This window comes from Periplaneta americana, chromosome 17, assembly GCF_040183065.1.
Source record: "Periplaneta americana isolate PAMFEO1 chromosome 17, P.americana_PAMFEO1_priV1, whole genome shotgun sequence".
NCBI classification, from domain to species: Eukaryota; Metazoa; Arthropoda; class Insecta; order Blattodea; family Blattidae; genus Periplaneta; species Periplaneta americana.
Window position 1 is genome coordinate 15,632,088 of NC_091133.1, and position 21,980 is coordinate 15,654,067.

Genomic DNA, 21,980 nt, shown 5'->3' on the forward strand with positions numbered 1-21,980 from the left:
TAAAGTTACATAAATTTGAACAGCTGACTTTCTATTAATAGGTCAATTTCATTCACGTAATATAAATTTTATACGCTATAATTAGGTTAGATTACCTGTGGGAGTGGGAAATATAGGTGGTGGGGTAGCCATGTCTTCAAAAAATCGCTAGCCGACCAATGTCAGATATTATTTTGAGCATTACTCCGTGCTAAAGGAAAGCATTTTCCATACCTTGACGAACGCATTTCATATTTCTCGCTGTAGTGTGTTACGGGCCTTATTCTTTCTCGGAATGATGTTCCACAACGATTATGTTGACTATTACACTTTTATACTACTTTTGTCCAATAAAACGCTACGAAAGGATGTGTGCCTCAACCAATCATGGCTGCTTATTGCTACAATTTTATCATTTCCATAGCACTTGTTTATTTTTATCACTTCCCTAGTATTTGTTTCTTTGTTTGCCAACATTTCAAACCGCAAATTCTTTACGATGCTATAAAACATGCTTTGCGATCGTCATTTGTTTCCCGCATAGATAGTCGACTGAAATGGTGACTCCTTTCAAACGTTTTAGTGAAGCAAACATAAGTGAAATAGAATTTTAGTAAGTCAATTAATATCTACTGTATTTTATTGTATTAGGGTACTTTATTTCTCATAATCTTTATATACTTTCTTCCGTTTTTATCACTCCCTACCATTTGTTTCTTTGTTTGCCAAAAGTTACCTGTAGACGGCATCTGTATAAGGCTTTTCTTTCAGAATCTGTGAATTGATTATGTAATTTGCGTTTTGTACAGTACTTCTGGTTTTTGGTTGTTTTAAATGCAAACAAATTAGTGAAAATATAGCTGACGCCCACCAATTTACTATTTGTCACTACTACCACCACCATCACACTAATACAACAGCTACTTGCCACTACTACTAATATCATCACCACCACCACCAGGCCTAGTAGTACTGCTGCATTAAAAAGCCTGAACTAACCTCTAACCTAATGATCATCAACTGTACAATGAATATGTTTTTTATGATTAAATTTATTTTCAGTGTTTCCCGAATTTTGATACTCATAATTCACCAGTAAACATTTCCTAAACATCATATACCTTCCTCTTCCCTTGCATGAAAGGACTGAAATATATATTATTTTAAATATTCGTACCACAGTACCCGTACATATGAATATTTATTGTCAACAGCTGTTTCAGATATCTACATGTAGTGGTGGCCCGCACATTTCTATATATGGTGTCATCATCACAATTGTTTGCATTTACATTACTATCATTTTAACATTTCATTTGTATTTTTATTACATTTATACCCTCTTTCCTTCTAGTTTCTCAACTTTAACCCCATCTCTGAGTCTATGCTCATACCCCTTAACATTTATTCCTTATTTACACTTTATTTTCTACTTCAGTACTTGTTCTAATATTATTCTATATTTCTTCTACTTCAGTACTTGTTCTAATATTATTCTATATTTCTACTTTACTACAATTTGCATACTACTTTCTATCATTCCTATTCAGTATCTATTTATTTAACTAGCTAGCTAGCTAGCTAGTGAGTACAAATTAAAATTATAAAGCAAAAATGTTTCTAGCCACTACTATAAGAGCTAGGCTCGTGTACGGTGTGTTCTTAGCCAATAATGTAACATAAAATTTACAAAGGCAGTTTACTAAATACAGTAAGTAACTTAATTCAAACCAATAAATAACACACAAGGGCAAAAAAAAAAAAAAAAAGAGAGAGAGAAAAAACGAGAAAAAACACATTTAATTGACAATTAGACAGAAGCTAGTGATATTTAACCCTTGAGAGCTCGCGCACGGTCTTTTTAACCTGGTGTGATAAACGTTTAGCTTCTGCTTCAAGGTCACTTGAGTTCTGCCACTCACCCCTTCAGTACCTTTCATTCGACTCTTCCAGAATAAGATGTGATTGTTTTCATGCACTTTGCTATTGGTCAATTTGATTTGAAACTGTTGTTATACAGACCTGGTCGTTTCAACCGTGTGCGAGTCATTACGCAACTTCGTATTGTTTCACTTGGTGTATAAGTATAATGTAGTTTTTTCTTGTAGTTATACTTTTCACATATACGTACGTTTTTGTCAGTGTAATACTTTATTTTCACTACTGATCCCCGTACACTGCCGTGTAGAAATATGGATGAAGAGGGAGAAAGGATAAGGAACCTTATTGATAGTGTAGAAAAGGAAATGGCCCGGGAAGAAGAAACAAGAAGGAAAGCTGGTGCAGTCAGAAGACAATTGTTCCGTGAAGAAGAAATTATCAGACCAATTGATAGCATTGAATCGGACGTTGAAGAAGAAGATATGGTTGAAAAAAATCGATCATAACACAGACTCTGCTCAATCAGCAGATGAGGAAGTAAACCTTGTTCCAGGTCCAATTTATACAGGAAAAGATGGAGTAACAACATGGGAAATGCACTGTCCACCACGTAACAGACGTGTTGGCGAACGTAATATAATAAGGTTTATACCTGGTGTAAAACAGATACCAAGGAGCGCATCGACTCCATTCCAGTGTTGGAAGTTATTTTTTACTGACACTATCATTGATGAAATTGTTAGACATACAAATGAAAAAATTGAAAAAGTGCGTCCAAATTACAGCCGCCCAAGAGATGCACACAATACAACGAGAACTGAAATGGAAGCTTTTATAGGACTTCTTTATATGGCTGGAGTTTTGAGAGCATCTCATCTGAATCTGTTCGACCTTTGGTCTGCTGATGAGACAGGTGTTCCTTATTTCAGAACTTGTATGAACCAGATACGATTCAAGTTCCTGGTGACAGTTTTAAGATTTGATGATTCAAATACTCGACAAGAGCACAGAAATGTTGATAAGCTTGCTCCTATTCGATCTCTCTTTGAACAAATTGTTCAAAAATGCTCTGAGAATTTTACTGTTAGTGAATACGTCAGTATCGACGAGATGTTGGAATCTTTTAGGGGAAGGTGCAGTTTCAAACAATTCATAAAAACAAAACCGGCAAGATATGGAATAAAGGTATTCTCTCAGGCATGTGCAAAAACCTTTTATACACTGAATATGGAAGTCTACGCTGGTAAGCAGCCTGAAGGGCCCTACCAAGTTGATAACTCTGCTAAATGTGTTGTGAACAGGATGGTGCAGCCAATCAGTGGATCCAGGAGAAACGTCACCACTGACAACTCGTTCACTTCAGTGCCGCTTGCTGATGAACTTCTAACAACTCACAAGTTAGCATTAGTTGGAACGCTGAGAAAAAATAAGAGGGAGGTGCCCCCTTTATTTTTGCAAAGTCGTTCAAGTGGACATGGTGGACGAGTACAAGGCTAGGTATTCAGTTGCAAGAACCAGTAACCGCTGGCCTCTAACTCTGTTCTTTACACTACTGAACATAGCAGGCATCAATAGTTTCATTATACTGAAACACAATATTCGCCAATTTGACATGTTTCGAAGAAAATTCCTACAAACACTCAGCAAGGAGTTGTCTAGAAATGATCTACTTGAAAGACTGCAACTAGAAAATCTGCCGCGTCAACTGAAGAGAAACATCAGAGAAATTACTGGAACTGCCGAAGAAAGAAATCCACCTCCATCTGGAGAAGATGAGGGTCCAGGAAGGTGCCATCTCTGTGATTGGAAGAAAAATCGTAAGCCTAAGACGAGGTGTAATGTATGCCGCCACTTCATCTGCAAAGAACATACACAGTCAACTTGCACTTTTTGTGGTAATCCTGAAGAAAGTGCCGATGGTGATAGTGATGAACATATATAATTCATGTGAGGTCATGTGACTAAGTGAGTTCATCTTCTAATATTATTTTCTTCCGTGTTTGTTGAATTTAGGCCTCTTTCACACCGTTAATGACTATAATGAATAGGACAAGTGGAAATACCGTCATATTTTTGTGTTACTCCTATACCAGGCCATGACGTTGATGAAAATATTTAACATATAATGTGATTTATATATTTTTCACAGTATAAAGAACACTCAAGGTTACTTGGATATTGGCATGTTCATCTTCTTTTTAATACATAATAACAGTGATGTTAATGAATAAAATACAGTTAAATAATTTTTTTGTAATAATAATATTGATGTTAATGAATAAACTGCAGTTAAATAATGTTTTTGTAACTTTTGTGCTAACAGATATTAGCAAAAAATATAGATTCCGCTTCATTTCCACAGACGGTCGAATCGACCTTGCGCGAGCCATGACGTATAGTTTACAGGCGCGAGCTCTCAAGGGTTAATAAAAAGATGAATATAGTCGACAGAAGTAAAGGGTAAAAAAATACATACATTTGTTAATATTATATATCATGAATAATTTTATAAATTTCTTTTTTAAAAGCTTCGATTTTAAAATATTTCAAATTTGGAAAATGGTTTGTAATTTTATTATAAAGTCTTGGGCCGAAACTAGCACCCTGTTTAAGAGCTGCACTTGTATGACATTTAGGCTCAATTAATGGGAAAATAGACTTTTGTCTTCGAGTACTGTCCGTGAAACTTATCTGGGCAGCTAAAAGAGAGAGGCGTGGGGTGTAGAGGGGTCGCTTCTAGAGGTAGCGGGGCAGGAGAGGGAAGGATGGTCTACGAGGTTGGTAAAATACATTTGCTTGCTTAGTGTGATCTGTACTTACAGTAATTTTGCGTTCTGTGAAGACATATTTATGCAATGGCTGGTAGTAATACGAGATGCAACAAGGTTATATGTGCCTTCTATATTCGAGTTGCCGGTTCGATCCCGGCCTAGGTCGATGGCATTTAAGTGTGTGTAAATGCGATAAGCTCATGTCAGTAGATTTACTGGCATGGAAAAGAATTCCTGCGGGACAAAATTCCAGCACACCAGCGACGCTGCAGTTCCGAGCGAGGTTAAATAAACCATAATTTAATTTTAATTTAGGGTACACAGTAAGGAGAGGGAGATAATAAGGTCACTGGTTGTTTGTTGCGATCAAGAGGCAATAGAGAAATGCCTTAATTACTTACTTACGACTTTTAAGAAACCCGGAGGTTCATTGCCGCCCTCACATAAGCCCGCTATCAGTCCCTATCCTGAGCAAGATTAATCCAGTCTCTACCATCATATTCCACTGCCCTTAAATCCATTTTTATATTGTCCTTCTATATACATCTCGGCTTCCCCAAAGGTCTATTTCCCTCCAGCATCCCAACTAACAGTCTATATACATTTCTGGATTCGCCCATATGTAATAGATGCCCTGCCCATCTCAAACGTCTGGATTTAATGTTTCTAATTATATCAGGTGAAGAATAAAATGCGTCCAGTTCTGCGTTGTGTAAATTTCTCTACTCTCCTGTAACTTCACCCCTGTTGGCCCCAAATATTTTCCTAAGCACCTTATTCTCAAACACCCTTAACCCATTAACGCCCAAATTATTTTTATTTAAAAAAAAACGAAAATAACATAACTATTTAATAAATTTAATCCATAAGATGCCAAGAATATGTTTTGTTTATTTTTCCGTGCACCAAGCAGCTGAAAATCACCCGGTCTATAAATAGACCGCTGGGCACTTATGATATCTGCGTATTCATTTGCAATAAAGTAAATATATTTTTTGTGTATTTAATGTAGTATAACCAGAAACATTTACACCAATATAAATAAATTTATTTATGACAGTTTTAGTATTTAATGCAACAATACAATGCTGCAGCTATAATGAAACACATTTATTTAGTAATATCTGACTTTACCGAATGTGGTAAGGCTCAAAGCATCTTTGACAGAGAGTTTCATCACACTTCTTGCGGAATGTTACTGGTCTGCATTTACACCATTCCATCCGGCAGTGTTTCTGAGACGGTCGTTTTGCCATGAAATGACCTCTACTATCTAGCCTCATACCAAATTTCACTCCTCGAGGTGATGAAATAGGGCGCTCCATTCTCTTGCAGTTCGAAAATACTGTATCTAGAGATATTGAACACCCAAGCATCGTCGGAAGTCAAGTAGGTCCAGGGAGTCTCCATGTATTTCTCTGTAGACAATCCAACCATTTACTATAGCCATATCCAGCATTCTGACAAAGAGATCTCAGTACCACTTTTTTCCATGGATTGAAGTGGCATATTTCCCTGCTAACCAATCATGATGGTCCACTCCACCCCTGTACTTACCGTATTTCTTTATGACCTGTGAAGTAACGGTTAGCGCATATGGCCACGAAACCAGGTGGCCCGGGTTCGATTCCGGTCGGGGCAAGTTACCTGGTTGAGATTTTTCCGGAGTTTTCTCTCAACCCAATATAAGCAAATGCTGGGTAACTTCCGGTGCTGGACCCCGGACTCATTTCACTGGTATTATTATCTTCATCTCATACAGACGCTAATTAACCTAAGATGTTGATAAAGCGTCATAAAATAACCTACTAAAAAATATGACCTGTGGTTGCTGCACACTTATATTCTGTCTTACATTTCTGTCCTACCTGCTTGCAGAAGCCCCTACATCACAGTTTGATCCTACAGGTACACATCTGTTGTCATCCCACTTCACAAACAGAATTTCACTATTAGTGTCAAATGTATAATTGTAGGACTCTCGTACTGCATTCTGTAGTAATTTCGTATCCTGAAGAGTAAAGACATTCATTCTGTTTTTTCTCACAGTTTCTGTAACCCGGAAACCAAGATCCTGAAGGTGGAGCAAAAGGTCTCTACTTCTAAAAAAATTATCAAATTATGTGTCGCGAGCATGAGGATGTACAATGCAATCGAGCACATTCAGCACAACTCTGCTGCCTAAGACTAAGTCGTGCCTATTACTGACGTCATTTCAGCTGTGTCCTTATCAGAGATTTTTTACACAGGGAATAGAAAACCTCAATGTGATGTTGGCCACAGAAGAAATTAGTCAAAAGTGACATAATATTACGAAAGAAAATGAAGCAATATATCGTAAAAAAGTAAATCCTTGGCGCTACAGCCCATGAAGGGCCAAGACCGACCAGCCGGCTGCTGACCTCACGTCCACATGCCGAAGCAGAGGTGGACGATCATCCAATCAGAATGGAAGTATCGTGTGGTTAGTACGATGATCCTCCCAGCCATTATAGCTGGTTTACGAAACCAGATTTTTGCTACCTATCGTAGCTCCCTAAGTGCATCACGATGATGGGTGGGCACCGGTCCCATACACTGGCCGAAATTTCATGACAAAATTTCTTCCCCCATGAGGACTCGAACCAGCGTGCATTCCGTAACGCGAGTCATAGACAGGATGCCTTAGACCACACCACGGGACAGCAATATATCGTACCATTACAATATTGAATTTTTTCCTGTTTACTGTTATAATATGTTGATGAAAATAGGTTGCATGGTTTTCTTTATTGGTCGAGAAGTATTATTGCATATTTTATAGACCACTGTACTTAGAAGTAAAAAGGAATATATCTATTATGTATACACTGCAGACGTACACCGTATCACATTTATTTCCAATTTAGGGCATACAATAACACATTCTGGGGATCGAATAGGTGCTAATCATCTTTCAGATGCTAATCTACTTGCAATAGCACAGTACTACTGCCGACAGTCACTTGCTAATATCAACTGTTACGGTACAGAGTGCAATGACATACCTTTCTCCACTGTTATTTTCCGTGATATCATAAGTGCCCAGCGGTCTATTTATAGACCGCAGCCGTTTCAGTTCATATTGCTCCAATCAGTTTACATAAATCTGTGTTTTTCTTGTGCAATGCAATAGTAGTAACCTTGACACTACTAAATCACAAATCAATAACAATATCGAGACATTATAATACGGAAAATTAATTATATTCTTTACACAGTGTGACATCATTTTATACCTAACTAATTCGAACTAAGATACCTTAATGAATTCTTATTTTTGAAGGAGGATAAAATTTTGGCAAGTTTAGTTAACATCTTACATGATATATTTATGATGATCATTAATATTGAATCAATGGGGCGCCAATAAAAAAATCTAATGTAAACGAGTGTGCAAGGGTCTATAAATAGACCACTGGGCGTTAATGGGTTAACCTCTGTTTCTCTCTCAAAGTGAGAGTCCAAGTTTCACAATCATACGGAACAATCAATACTAACTGTTTTATAAATTCTGACTTTCAACTTTTTTGAGCTGACTGGATGACAAAAGCTTCTCAACCTAATAATAGCAGGCATTTCACCTATTTATTCTGTGTTTAATTTCCTCCGAGTGTCATTTACATTTGTTACTGTTGCTGTATTTGAATTTTTCCACCTTTTCAATGGATAAATTTCCTATTTTTATATTTCCATTTCGGACTATGTTCTAGTCACGAGACATAATCATATACTTTGTCTTTTTGGGATTTATTTCGAAACGTATCTCTTTACTTGCTTCAAGTGTTTTCCATAATAATTTATGGATTTTATAATATGTCTAAATGAACCAGCAGTGATGACTATGATGATGATGATGATGATGATGATGATGATGATAATGAAGAAGGGAAGAGGAGGAGGAGAAAGAAGAAGAAGAATATTGATAATGACTGTATGTGAAAGTGAAGTATTTTGGAAATCCAACAACTACAGACCTGTGTTTCTAGTTGAAAGACTTCATGCATCGCTTACCATCAGTAGCTCACGGTCAGATACGAATATTGTAATAATTGGAGTTGTGATCGTACTGTATAGCACACACAAGAAGAAAAATGTAATTTATTTATGTTTGTTATTTTGTGAAACCATATACTTTCACCTACCATATCCAATGGAATGCACTGAAATTAAATACCGAGTAACTGTACATACAACTGCTGCAGCGATGCTCAGGTAGCCAGCAGATAGCTATGGGGCAGCGAGAGAGCACTAAGGAACCCAGGTACCTAGATAAGTTGCGCGGACAATACGATACTCATGTCGATTAACTTTATGTTTTATTTGATTTCTGTGGTATTTATAAATTTCTTCAATAGTTAATACTTTAAAATCTATATAAATTAAATTTGTTGGGTAATCCATATTTTTTAATAATTTCGAGGGAAAAATTGTTCCAGAGCCGGGTATCGAACCCGGGACCTTTGGTTTAACGTACCAACGCTCTACCACTGAGCTACTCGGGAACTCTAACCGATACCGATCGATACCCGGCTCCGGAACAATTTTTCCCTCGAAATTATTCAAATCAACTTTACAGGGAGTTATACCTGAAAATCTTGATTTGCATAATACACGTCACTGTTCGTTAACAGAAAACCACAATTTAAGTCACACGGAGTTAGTGTGCACTCGAAGTTGGTTGCTTGACGGTTGTCAGCCCACTTTGAGGTCTGTGGATATAGAGGGAAAAATTGGATCGGTGTCAGTTAGAGTTCCCGAGTAGCTCAGTGGTAGAGCATTGGTACGTTAAACCAAAGGTCCCGGGTTCGATACCCGGCTCCGGAACAATTTTTCCCTCGAAATTATTCAAATCAACTTTACAGGGAGTTATACCTGAAAATCTTGATTTGCAATCCATATTTTTGGTCAGACAAATTTTTATTAATCTTCTGTGTAATAAAATTAGTGGATTAAGTACAGATGATGCTACTCCACCCCAATTTATTATACCATATTGCAATAGTGATTGTACTAAAGCTAAAAATATTATTCTCAGTGCCTCCTTAGTGATAAAATTTCGAAGTATTTTGAATTTATAAATTGTCTTTCTTATACTTGTACACATAAAATCAATTAGTTTATCCCAACGTAAATGCTGATCTATAATAATTCCTAAATATTTGGCTTGTGTGAAAGGTGTTAGATGTGAACAATTACAATAATTATTTGTTAATTCATTACATGAAATATTATTTATTACTAAGTGATAATTATTATTCATAGATGGAGGTAAACCTTTCGTTGTTAAAGAAAATGGAATGTAGGTAGTTTTATTAGTGTTTAAGGACAGGAGATTAGAGTCAAGCCAATTTTTCACTACGCTAATTCCATTGCTAGCATTTAAATAAGTGTTATCCCAATTTTCCCCTTTGAATGTTAGTTCAGTATCATCTTCAAAAGAAAATATATTACCATCATATTACTTTAGATCAATTTTCAACAAATTATTAATATAATTTTTTATTCTTACTTTGCCACCACACATCCGTCAACAATGTGACTTTTATTCTTAATAATTCACCCTACAACAATGGATATTCCACTCAACACAGCAACACAATAGTCGTTATTGCACTCCACACGACGACAATGACAATACACGTGTATTATTGAGAAGCACAACAATGTATTCCTAATTTAAATTAAATTTCACGAAGCACTAAATGCAGAACAAAATTGTCAGTTCTCAGTTCACAGTTCACTTGCCTTGGCTAGTTCTTCTGACTCACTCAAGTTCACTGCACATAGAACTCAGATCCTCCGGGTACGTCGCCATCGCCTGGCCACTGCCACAGTTACGGACTCACTCAAGTTCACTGCACGTCGAACTCAGGTTCACTTTGCTCGCTGCTGTCCAAGACTTGAAGGCTGACTGACTCGCGACTGATTTCCGAAGACTCGCACTTTTATTTATTACACCATAACTTCGGGAATCTTCGATTTGCGTGGCTTTCGGAATCTTCTAGAGAGATCTGCTTCCAGATGTTTACCCCGCTCTCTTCACTCGGCACCTTGACCGCAGTTCTTTCCCCTCGCTCCATGCTGCGCTACAGCACCTACCGAAGCTCGAGTTTCCGTTTCCCCACGCTTTCCTTCCCACTAGATGCGCGCGTAACCAGACGCGACCAGAACGTTCCAGATGGGTGCCACAATATATTATAAATAAGACTGGTCCTAATACTGTAGCCTACCTTGTGGAATTCCAATATCGATCAATTTATAATTGGTATTATAATTGTCAATTTTTACTTTTTGATATCTTATTTTATAAATATGAACGAAAGAGTTTGAGTACAACTCCTCTAATACCGGTACCAATGTTTTCTAATTTTGAAAGAAGGATATCATGATTAAATATCTTCAAATGTATGGAACAATCACACATATCACAATGGAATCTACAAAAGATCCTACCTGGCTGAAAAACATGATAAGGCATACCAAGTGCCAGATCTCACAATCAGTAGGCCTATACTAGTAGAATATGCAAAAAATAGATGCTGGTTATAGAGAATATTGGAAAAGTCGCTTGGTATTTAGAGGATATTGGAAAAGTAGAGAATGGATTTAGAGGATATTGGAAAAGTTACTATTTTCAGATGAACTTTTTCACTATAGCTATGTAGAGCTCTTTTGAACATTATTGATATATAGGTTAATAGAGTGCATTAATCCTTACTATGAAGAGATAAAAAATAATTTTGGTGAAAAAATGGATTTAGAGGGTTTTGGAACTGTGCGCCTCAATTGTAGTCTCCTATTTATTGAGATATTTAATTGTAATTTCCCCCGTGTAGCGTGGCTATACTTACATAAGTAATACCGCATACAATTATTAATTTTTGCAAAATATAAGAGTCTGGGAATATTATTATTATTATTATTATTATTATTATTATTATTATTATTATTGTTGTTGTTGTTGTTGTTTTGTTGTTGTTGTAGTAAAGATGGTATGGTGAACACATGAAACTGACTATAAACTTTGTTTACTTATAATTGATGTGCTTCTGATTTTCAAGAAAGAAAATCTACTATTCATTTTGTATACAGGTCAGGTCGTGCCTAATAATAGCCCACAAATGATGGGCTGTAGTATGTATGCAAGATTTGCATAACCAAATTTATTAACAAATTCCACTAATACCTTTCAATATCCAGTAATTTCATCACTATACAATTTTGTTATTCTAGATTAAATTTGTAATTCAGTAAATATAAAATATTCTTTGTTTCTCTATGATAAATTATCTAGCTTTAATTATTCAGGTAATTTTTTCGTACTTTGATTTTATTGTAATTGTAATTGTAAATTTAATACTAATTGTAATGTTATTTGTAATTGTAATTATAAATTTAATACTAATTGTAATTTTATTGTTCATGTTGTAGTTGGAATCTCCTGGTAGAGGGGCAGAGAAGGCCTGACGGCCTTATCTCTACCAGGTTAAATAAATAAATACTACTAAATACTAAAATACCTTTCATTAAAAAATATAAAATAATAGAATAATAAAGATTAATCCTGCCGAGAAGCGAACTTACAACTTCTGATTTCCAAATCAGAAACCTTACCCTATGCTATATCACCTCGTTGCACTAGCTGCATTGTAGACGGACCACTATCAAAGAATCAACCAGAACAAACATCACAGCATTGCCTTCGAACGCAGTGAGTTTACTTAAAAACTTTACATTTAAACTAATAAGAGTCGGCCTATTCTTTTTTAACCCAATTGTACTTGTGATGCATGATATTAATTGAAAATTCTTCTTCTTCTTCTTCTTCACTTCATGGTATGGGCAATTGCCAGTTCCGGCTTCAAGGTCGCTCCATTTTTTCATTGGTTGTCTCTGATCTCTTTGTCCTTTTGGTTTATAATTCATTGCTTTCTTAGGAAGTCTGTAGTTGTCCATTCTCTCTACATGTAATTTCCAATCTTGTCTGTAATTGTCTATTTTATCATTTAGTGGGCATGCTCCTAGTTCCTGCTTGATATCTTCATTTCTAATTCTATCCAATCTCGTGCATCCTTTTACTTTCCGCAAGAATTTCATCTCTGCCGCTTGTATTTTACTAGCTTCAGGTTTTGTTGTAACCCAGCTTTCACTTCCATATTAAAGAGTAGGGACAGCCATTACATTGTAGAATTTCATTTTTGTTTCCTTTCTGCTTTTATTCTTCAAAGTTCTATTAATTGTGCCACATATTGTTTGGAATGATTATAATTTTATTTTTTATATCATTATCCTTTTTGTAACTTACATCACATCCCAAGTACTTAAAATTAGTGACTTGTTCTACTTAATTGAAAATATAAGCATTAACACAATCTTATTCACAAAATAAAATCTGCATGAAATCAGAAAACAATTAGTACTTTGTCAGTTGTCTCAAACAGTAAATCCTTTGTGTAATATGTGATAACCTGATAACCATAAGCAGGAACTTCGTACCAAAACAGTAGATTTCAGTTGAATACAGCGAGGAGTATAAATGTCACTTGTGTCTTGCCCTGCTTCTGATATGCAGTTCACATAAATAAGATATAATATCACCCTGTGGAGCTGTGTACAGTAGGGTGTATCGAAGAATTTTTTTTTTTTTTTCAAAAAATGAAGGTGGATAGTGCGAAAAAGTTGCGCCTTGCGGTAGAAAGATCTCAGAAAAAAAGAAAATAGTAATTTGATAATATCCTGTGTCTCCACATCAGGTCTAAAGTTCCGCGAGCCTAATGCTCTATTATTTATTTATTTACTTAACCTGGTAGAGATAAGGCCATCAGGCCTTCTCTTCCCCTCTACCAGGGGATTACAACTACAATATAAAGAATACAATTATAATTATAATTAGAATTAATATTGAATTTACAAATACAATAAAAATCAAAGTACTAAAAGAATTAACAGACTAATAAAAGCTAGACAGTTCATTGTAAAAATTAAGAAGAGAGAAATTTTTTTTTTCTTTTTTTATTATTAACTAAGTAAAAATTAAACCTAATCTACGCAGTAAGAAAATGCTTAATAAGTTTGCTTTTGAACGCTACTAAATTCCGACAGTCTCTGATGTCACTGGGTAGGGTATTCCACAAGCTCGAAAGCGAGATAGTGTATGATGATGAATACAATGAAGTCTTATGTGTTGGTATGGCTAGTATGAGGCTATTTTGCGTGCGTGTGAAGAGATTATGATATGATGACAGGTAATTGAAACGGGAGGCAAGGTAGGTAGGTGTAGAGGTGTGAAGGACTTGGAAAAGGAGAACAAGAGAATGAAAATTTCTACGTTCGTTAAGCCGTAGCCGGTTTAGAGTTTGGAAGGATGGGGTAATGTGGTCAGCGCGACGGACATCGCAGACAAAGCGAATACAAGAATTATGAACACGTAATCTTTGCGACTGGTTGACATTGAGGTCGGTCAGTAGAGAATCACAATAATCGAAGTGAGGCATTACTAGTGTTTCCACTAGTATTTTCCTGAGTGATAGCGGGAGGAATTTTCGAATGCTGTTTAAGGAATGTAGTATGGAAAGCACTTTTTTGATAATATGGGTTACTTGATAATTCCAGTTTAAATGCGTGTCAAAGTAAACTTCAAGGTTTTTAACACAGGAAGCAAAAGGGATTATTGTGTCGTTTAACGTGACTGGAAGAGCAGGAGTGATGTTGCATAATAGACGTTGTGTTTTAATAATTTTTTTGTAGTGCAGCTCTTATATATTTAAATTTACACTCAGAAATAACTCAGAGCTTATCAAGAGGAGGTGACTGCACTTCCAGCCCCATCCCTTCACCACTCGTAGCAGTATTATACTCCGGTGTTAAATGTTAGTTTTACACTGCATAGTCAGACTCCATTTCGAAGCATGGCATTTCTTTTCTGGATTGCAGTCTTGCTCGAATGTAGTGATCTCTAGCTTCTTGTCCACACATCGATTTACCTGCATGTTATCACTTTTACACATCTCTCAACGGCCTGAATTTGACATGGCAAATCTGTAAATTCTGTCCCAGGCATTGCTGTTGTCGCAATTTGAGCCATGTTTCTCCTCGACGCGCCTGTCCTGAAGGCTGTTGACGGTAATTTTGGTAGAGACAAGCAAGCCTGAGCAGCAGAAAGCTTCTATTCGAAGTCAGAATCCGCACTGCTTCACTGCTGTTCCGAGTGGTGAGAAGGCGAAGACTCAGAGCTTGTAACTGATGTCTGTTTATCTCTTCCTCGGAATCGAAGTCGTCATAATGTCGATATTACCAATCATCATAATTTGTTCATTTCTCCGGTCTATTAAAAAGGAAATTCTACTGGCAGAACTTTCCAAATTAACATTCACAGAGGCGTGCTGCATCCGGGCACTTATTAGTGCATGTATCAAACAGATTTCGAGATTTATTAATAAAAGCCTGCTCATGTTTCTTTGAGGTTAGCCCACTTCGTTTGTGCGATCTCAGAATATTTTAATATTTACTATGATGCAATTTTATCATTTCTACTATTGTACGCTTGCTGATGGTAAGGAGACATGCTGTTTTCCAAACATCAGTAAGTTTGACGGCAGTTTCCACCTAATTCGTTTGTCTTTAACTCTCTGATCCAAAGAAAATTTGTTATCACATCGTTATAAGTTGGAAGTTGCGGCTTTCTTATCAGTTCTGGTGCACTGAACAAAGACTGTCATCAACACATCGAGTACTGAATTCTTTTTTTTCCTGACTGCCAGCATCCCTCTCTTCCGTCACTCCACTCTAATGGCACCAAGAACGTACTGGGTCAGATGGTTCCTTTCTTGTACTCTATTTGCTTACTTTTAAAAGATATGGCTGACTGGGGTAGCTGTATAGATGTGCAGACTGCCGTTATAAAAAGTTTTACAAGTATGCGTTATAAATTCGAATTTTCAGTATTGATGCGGAGTCACAAGATATTGACTAAATTTATTTTTCTTTCTCCTGCAGTCTTTCTGCCACAAGTCGCAACTTTTCCACACCAGCCACCTTCAGTTTTCAAAAATAATTTTTTTTTTTCAGTACACCCTAGTGTACAGTCGTGAATACTTTGAAGAATACTGTTAATTTATATTAATATTTTAGGTTCTGAACAAAGTGAGATATTCTGTTACGATTGTATTATTTACGTAATATTAATATTATTTACGCCTATTTATTTATTTATTTATGTCTATAATAGGGCAAAGCCCCAATTACAATATTTGCTTAGAACATAAAATTGGAGATAACATGAAAAAAAGAGATAAAAACAGATACAAATGCAAGATACAAATAAAAAAAAAACAAATACATACTACGTAAATAAAAGACACAGATACAGATATAAATGAAAAATACAAAATAAACAAGAATGAAGAGTAGATAAATATAGATATCATAACGGAAAGGTGTAAAATTTGGTTATAAATGGCAAATTACAGAGTAACAAATAGATATCAATACTATTTAAAATCAGCTACCTTCAGTATATTAATAAGAAAATGTTTATATTTTATGTAAGAAATGCTGAAATCTAGATCCCATGTTTTACATATTTCATTGAATTTTGAACACATTTCTAACACTAGTGAATTTTTATGTGCTGAAGTGTTTGGTTTTTTATTATATAACAGTTGACGATTTTTTAAATGTGATGTTCTAGCGTTAATCCGGATTTGTGATATTATTTCGTTATTATTCAGTAGAGTGTTGAATATTTTATACAATAAAAGTTGCTCAGCAAGTAATCTACGACCTACGACTGGCAAAAGACATTAAATTAAATTCAGCAAGTAGATTGTTGTACGAAATTTTGTTATGGAAGGCCAAATAATGATATTTTTTTAAATAAAGATATCTTGAGAATTGCTTTTAAATTTTTCAATTTGATTGCTATGTGATTTACAAGTGGGTGACAAATTACTGAGGCATATTCCAGTTTAGCATGAACATGACAATTAAAAAGGAGTGTTAAAGTGGAAGTGTTATGCATGATTCCAAAAATGTAGACCCTAAACTCATCTCTTATTAAATAATTATGCAAACAGGAGTGTGCAACATGTTTATTTTTTTTCCGGAATGTTCTTCGTTAAATGTTGACGTCTCGTGATGCTATGGATTACAGTCTAAGTTCAACATCGGGATTACGATACGAACTTTCTAGCTGTCATTACAATAGAAATAAAAGTTTCTTGAAAACAATTGAATCGATTTTTGCAAAAAGGACACATGTTGCAAATTTAATGTTTTGAGATATTCAAGAAAAACAAAATAGCAGATGGGAAACTCAAAATTGGAACTTCATATTCTTGTTACATGAAGTTAGCTACAAATGTGGCTGATATATGTTGTAATTTACTCATAGTATTATTCCACTGGCCAGTCATTAAGTTACAGTTTCCATGAAAAAACCGATTTTGACAAAGATGTAACATATGTCCTTTTTGCAAAAGTCGATTTAATTATGGGTTTAATATTACATGCCATATACGAGATACACTATTAGATTCACAAAGTAGTAGTTCACCTGATGATAGTGAGACAATATACTGTATCATATTTCAGATTTACTCCAGTAACGTCTTGTGACGTAGAACGAATATTTTCTGACTGCAAAATATTGTTTTTATTCTTTCCTGTTCTCTATTTTTTTTTTAAACTGCCTCCCATTGGAGGTAGCCCAGAAGGACTCAGTATACTCTCCTACATGAATTTTGCAATATTAAATGTTTACATAATTCTAGTTTGAGACCGTAACAGGCCACTTGGCCTAATACTTGTTAGGAAGATGATGATGATGATGATGAAATGTTTACATAAATTTTGTAGAAAGAAAATTAAAATAAACATATATGAATAGAAAGTGAATAAAAAAAAAATTAAACAGAGTGAATATGATGACTCAGAATTTGGCAAGAGCGTTTCAAAACTGAAGTTATGATGTCAGCAGTAAGTGTCTGTGGTAGTTCAAAAGTCTTCCTGAAGCGTTAAAAGAACTTGGGAATCACACCACGAGCTCCAATAAGAAGACCAATCACCTCAATGTCTTCAAGCTGGTATTTTGCTTTGAAGTAATCAACTGTTGGCAGATAAATGTTGATCTTTTCTTGATTGACATCCTCCGGCTGGCTACTCCCCATTTCAATCCTTATGGTATGATCAATTATACCGTCGCGAGGGGTGACTTTGTGCCATGAGGGTGACTTTGTGCCATTCGCGAAAAACGTGTGGAAGTATTCTTTAAGACCGTGACAAGGTTTTAAAGTCTACTTCCTTACGTTTAGTAGTCTTTAAAACCTTGTGACGGTTTTAATGACTACTTCCTTACGTTTTTTTATGAAATGCGCGAATGGCACAAAGTCACCCTCATGGCACAAAGTCGACTGTATATCCTTTCTTGGTAGTCTGGTAATACGCTATGATGTCAATACGTCTAGAGGAGCCATTAGTAGCAAGGCAAGAAACTTCCTCTTCTACTGTCCAAGACTTTTTTCTTAAAGCAGTTGCAATTAAGGATCGAACATGATGGTGTCTGGCATTTCGGAGGAGTAAACCTCTGTTACACTGACCTTGGACGTGGGCAAGAGTTTCAGTCTCCGGGCAGCCATGTCTGCACCGGGATCCATCCAAAGAGCGACCAGGTACTCCTCTAACTGCTGCTAAATTGGCATTCATTTTGAGGCAGATTACCCATTCAGATGTAGATAGTCCAGACTTATTAAAAATCCAGGCGTTGGCTTTAGGTACTTGGCTGTACAATTCTACACCTCTGCCTCTTACAGGCATTACTTTCCATGATTCGAATTCTGCATTTCTTAATTCCTCTCTTAATTTCCTAGGCACAGATTTACGAAGTTCAACTGGACAAGGGAGACTTAGATGTTGACAGGAAGAATTAAGTTCAGACATCAAAGGTCGCATACTATTTACATAAGGATTTTCATTTAATATTAAAGTGATGCAGATGTTGCAGTGTTGCAAGAACGCATCCCATGATGCTCTGACTAGTCCCAAACCTCTGTAGTTTTTGCTTGCATATAACATACTAGTAGGTGTATCAGATGGCAACATAAGCATTTGTTTAACAGAACTACGGATTAACTTATCAATATCTTCTAAGAATGTTCGTGGTAACTGATGGATAGGAGCCATTTGTAATGGGTAGATCAATTTAGGCCATATATACTGGTTAACAATGTTGAGCTTTTGATCTGGACGGAGCATGGAGGTGGATACTAAATTTTCCAAATCATTTTTCAGACTTAACATAAATGCCTCCCGATCAAATGTTATTTCCTCATTGAATGATACACCCAAATATCTTATAGTTTCATCTTGTTTGATCCCTCTTATGGAGCAATCTTCTTTTGATAAAACGAAAATGTTCATAGTTAACTGTTATAATGAAGCTAGAATAATAATTGTGTACTTTGTATGTTCCTTTCATATTATGGGTAAATTATTTTAGATTGGGAGTTACGAAGTTTATAATTACAAATGATTGTTTTTTTATATTATTTATTTATTATCTTCTTGTTCTAAGACCGTGGACGATTGGAGCACATGTTTGGTTACCATCCAGCTGTACATGTTTGTCGTTCTGGTTCACTGACATTGAGAGCAGCGCTACTAACTTTTCATTCAGTAGATCTATAGTCCAAGCTCACACAACTTAACAGTTTTGGTACCAACTTCCTAGTTCTGATGATAACTTGATAGATTATCTTGTATATTTGTTACTAAATCCATGACTGCAACCTGATTCAGGCGAAAAATTTCCTGGAATTCTTCTTCGCCATATTATGTAAAGAAATCAACCCTGTTTCTGTTAACTCTTGGTCTATTAATATTGTATACAATAACGAATCTTTTTCATCTTAATACGATAAACGTATTATGAAAACTTCTAATATTGCTATAAGAATAATCACCATAGTCGCCAGTAACGTAAATATTTCCAATATATTTGATAGGCTTTTTTATTTCAATGAAAACTGAAGCCCAATTGCATTCTTTCCATAGTTGACCGCACGTAAGAAGAGTCACGGATTCCATCCAACGTCGAGGAGTTAAGTTATTGTGTGATTTAAACAATCATTCGGTCTCCTGAACATTCGAGAAACTAATTTATAACACTTAATGAATATTTAGGCCTAAATATTGATCAGGAAACCGGCCTTTTCTTTCATTCTTACTAATTGCTTATTTGTTAGGTAATTTCCTAAAAATTAACACAGTAAAGAAGTTGAAAACAGTGATATAAAAAGTGTTAAATGTATATATAGAAGAATGGATAAAATTTTCTGTCTTGCTTAAGGTCAATGACAGTGTTTATAACAACATTTAAGGGCAAGATGTGAGTCATTGGACGTAATTACGAAGTGATGATAAAGCAGTTATTTGTCTTCTTAACACTTATGGCTTATTCCCACACAGTTATTAACAACCACGTGAAAATTTAACAGCAGTTAGGCAATATTTTCATTCCGGTTGTGTATACTTGATACATCACCAGTCAGTTGTTCATTTTTTTTTCTCAAATTACGTAGTCTGTGATGATACATACTATATTATATTCCGCAACTACAAAGTTCTCCCTCCATATATTATAACATCGCAAGCTCAGCAGTATTTTTATGATGCATTAAAGAAACATATTATGGCTTAAAAGCAGCACATCGATTTGGATATCTACACTAAGGATACCGTTATTTTTAACTAATGGTCAGTACTTGGCCGTCCGTCATTCACTCATATGAAGCCGGTTATGTAGGTCAAATTTCCGACAGAGTCATGGGCCAGGGTGCGCCACACGAGGCTGCTCTATGCTACACCCGCTATGAGATGAGGTGATGATGGAGATTTGTTGGTACACCACAGGGGAACCGGAGCTTCTGGAGAAAACCTCTGTTACTTGGATCACGGGCTTGCCCAACACAACTTATAAATCTGGTACTGCGCCAGAGATCGAACCTGCGTCTACAAAATTGCAAGTCCGTAGCTCGCGAAGATTAGGTATTCTGCTAATAATGAATGGACGTTTATATTCTAAGTTGGAAGAAGACAGTTTGTCTTCAGGAAGGGAAAAGGTACAAGAGATGCAATTGGACTGCTACGAACAATCGTCGAAAGATACTTAGAGAAAAATAAAGAAGTGTATGTAATATTTGTGGACCTTGAAAAGACTTTTGGCACAGTGGATTGCAATTAACTAATGGGGATTCTAAAGACAATTCGGGTGGATTGGAAAGAGAGGAGGCTGTTCAGTAATCTTTATATCAAACAACGAGTCAAAGTCAGGATAGGATAAGAAATGTCAGAAGGAAGCGAAATAGGGAGAGGAGTACGACAAGGATGCTCTTTATCACCTACTCTGTTCAACATATACTTGGAAGATTTAGTGAAGAGCTATTTTCAGAACATGGGAGGAGTGATAGTAGGAGGAAAATAATAAAATACATAAGATTTGCTGATGATATGGCGTTGTTAGAAGAAGAGGAGATGATACTAAGGGATATGTTACTGGAGCTAAATGGCAGCTGAAGAGAATATGGGATGAAGATATTTGCAAATAAGACGAAGACCATGGTCATAGGAAGAAAAGTAAAGAGGGGATGCGAATTCTAAACGAGGCACTAGAGCAAGTGGACAGCTTCAAATACTTGAGATGTACAATGAGCTGTAACATGAGCTGCTGTCAGGAAGTCAAAAGGAGAATAGCAATGGCAAATGAAGCTTTTAATAGAAAAAGAAGCATCTTCTGTGGACCTCTGGAGAAAGAACTAAGGAAGAGACTAGTGAAGTGCTTTGTGTGGAGTGGAGCACTGTATGGGGCAGAAACATGGATGTTACGGCAAAGCGAAGGGAAGCGACTAGGAGCATTGAAATGTAGATATGGAGAAGGATGGAGTGTGTGAAATGGGCAGAAAGAATAAAAAACGAAGCTATATTGGAAAGAGTGGGTGAAGAAAGAATAATGCTGAAACTGATCAGGAAGAGGAAAAGAAATTAGTTGGGTCACTGGTTGAAAAGAAACTGCCTACTGAAGGATGCACTGGATGGAATGGTGAACGGGAGAAGAGTTTGGGGTAGAACAAGATATCAGATGATAGACAACTTCATATGGATCATATGTGGAGACTAAGAGGAAGGCAGAAAATAGGAAAGACTGGAGAATGCCAAGTTTGCAGTGAAAGACCTGCCCTTGGGCAGAACACAGTGAATGAATGAATCTCTAGCTACCAGACCACCGTGTTGGATTGTTCCACAAAAGTATGGTATATCCAACAGCATTATCCCTGT

General features: G+C 36.1%; 1 long non-coding RNA gene and 1 other non-coding gene across 3 annotated transcripts in view; one reads left to right on the forward strand and one right to left on the reverse strand.

Annotated features, from left to right (window-relative positions):
- LOC138693325 (uncharacterized) overlaps positions 1–21,980 on the forward strand; it is a 100,043-nt gene that overhangs the window by 50,132 nt on the left and 27,931 nt on the right. The gene's annotated exons all lie outside the window — the stretch shown is intronic.
- TRNAN-GUU (transfer RNA asparagine (anticodon GUU)) lies at positions 9,083–9,154 on the reverse strand. The gene has a single exon. It is a non-coding gene; the product is annotated as a tRNA-Asn (tRNA).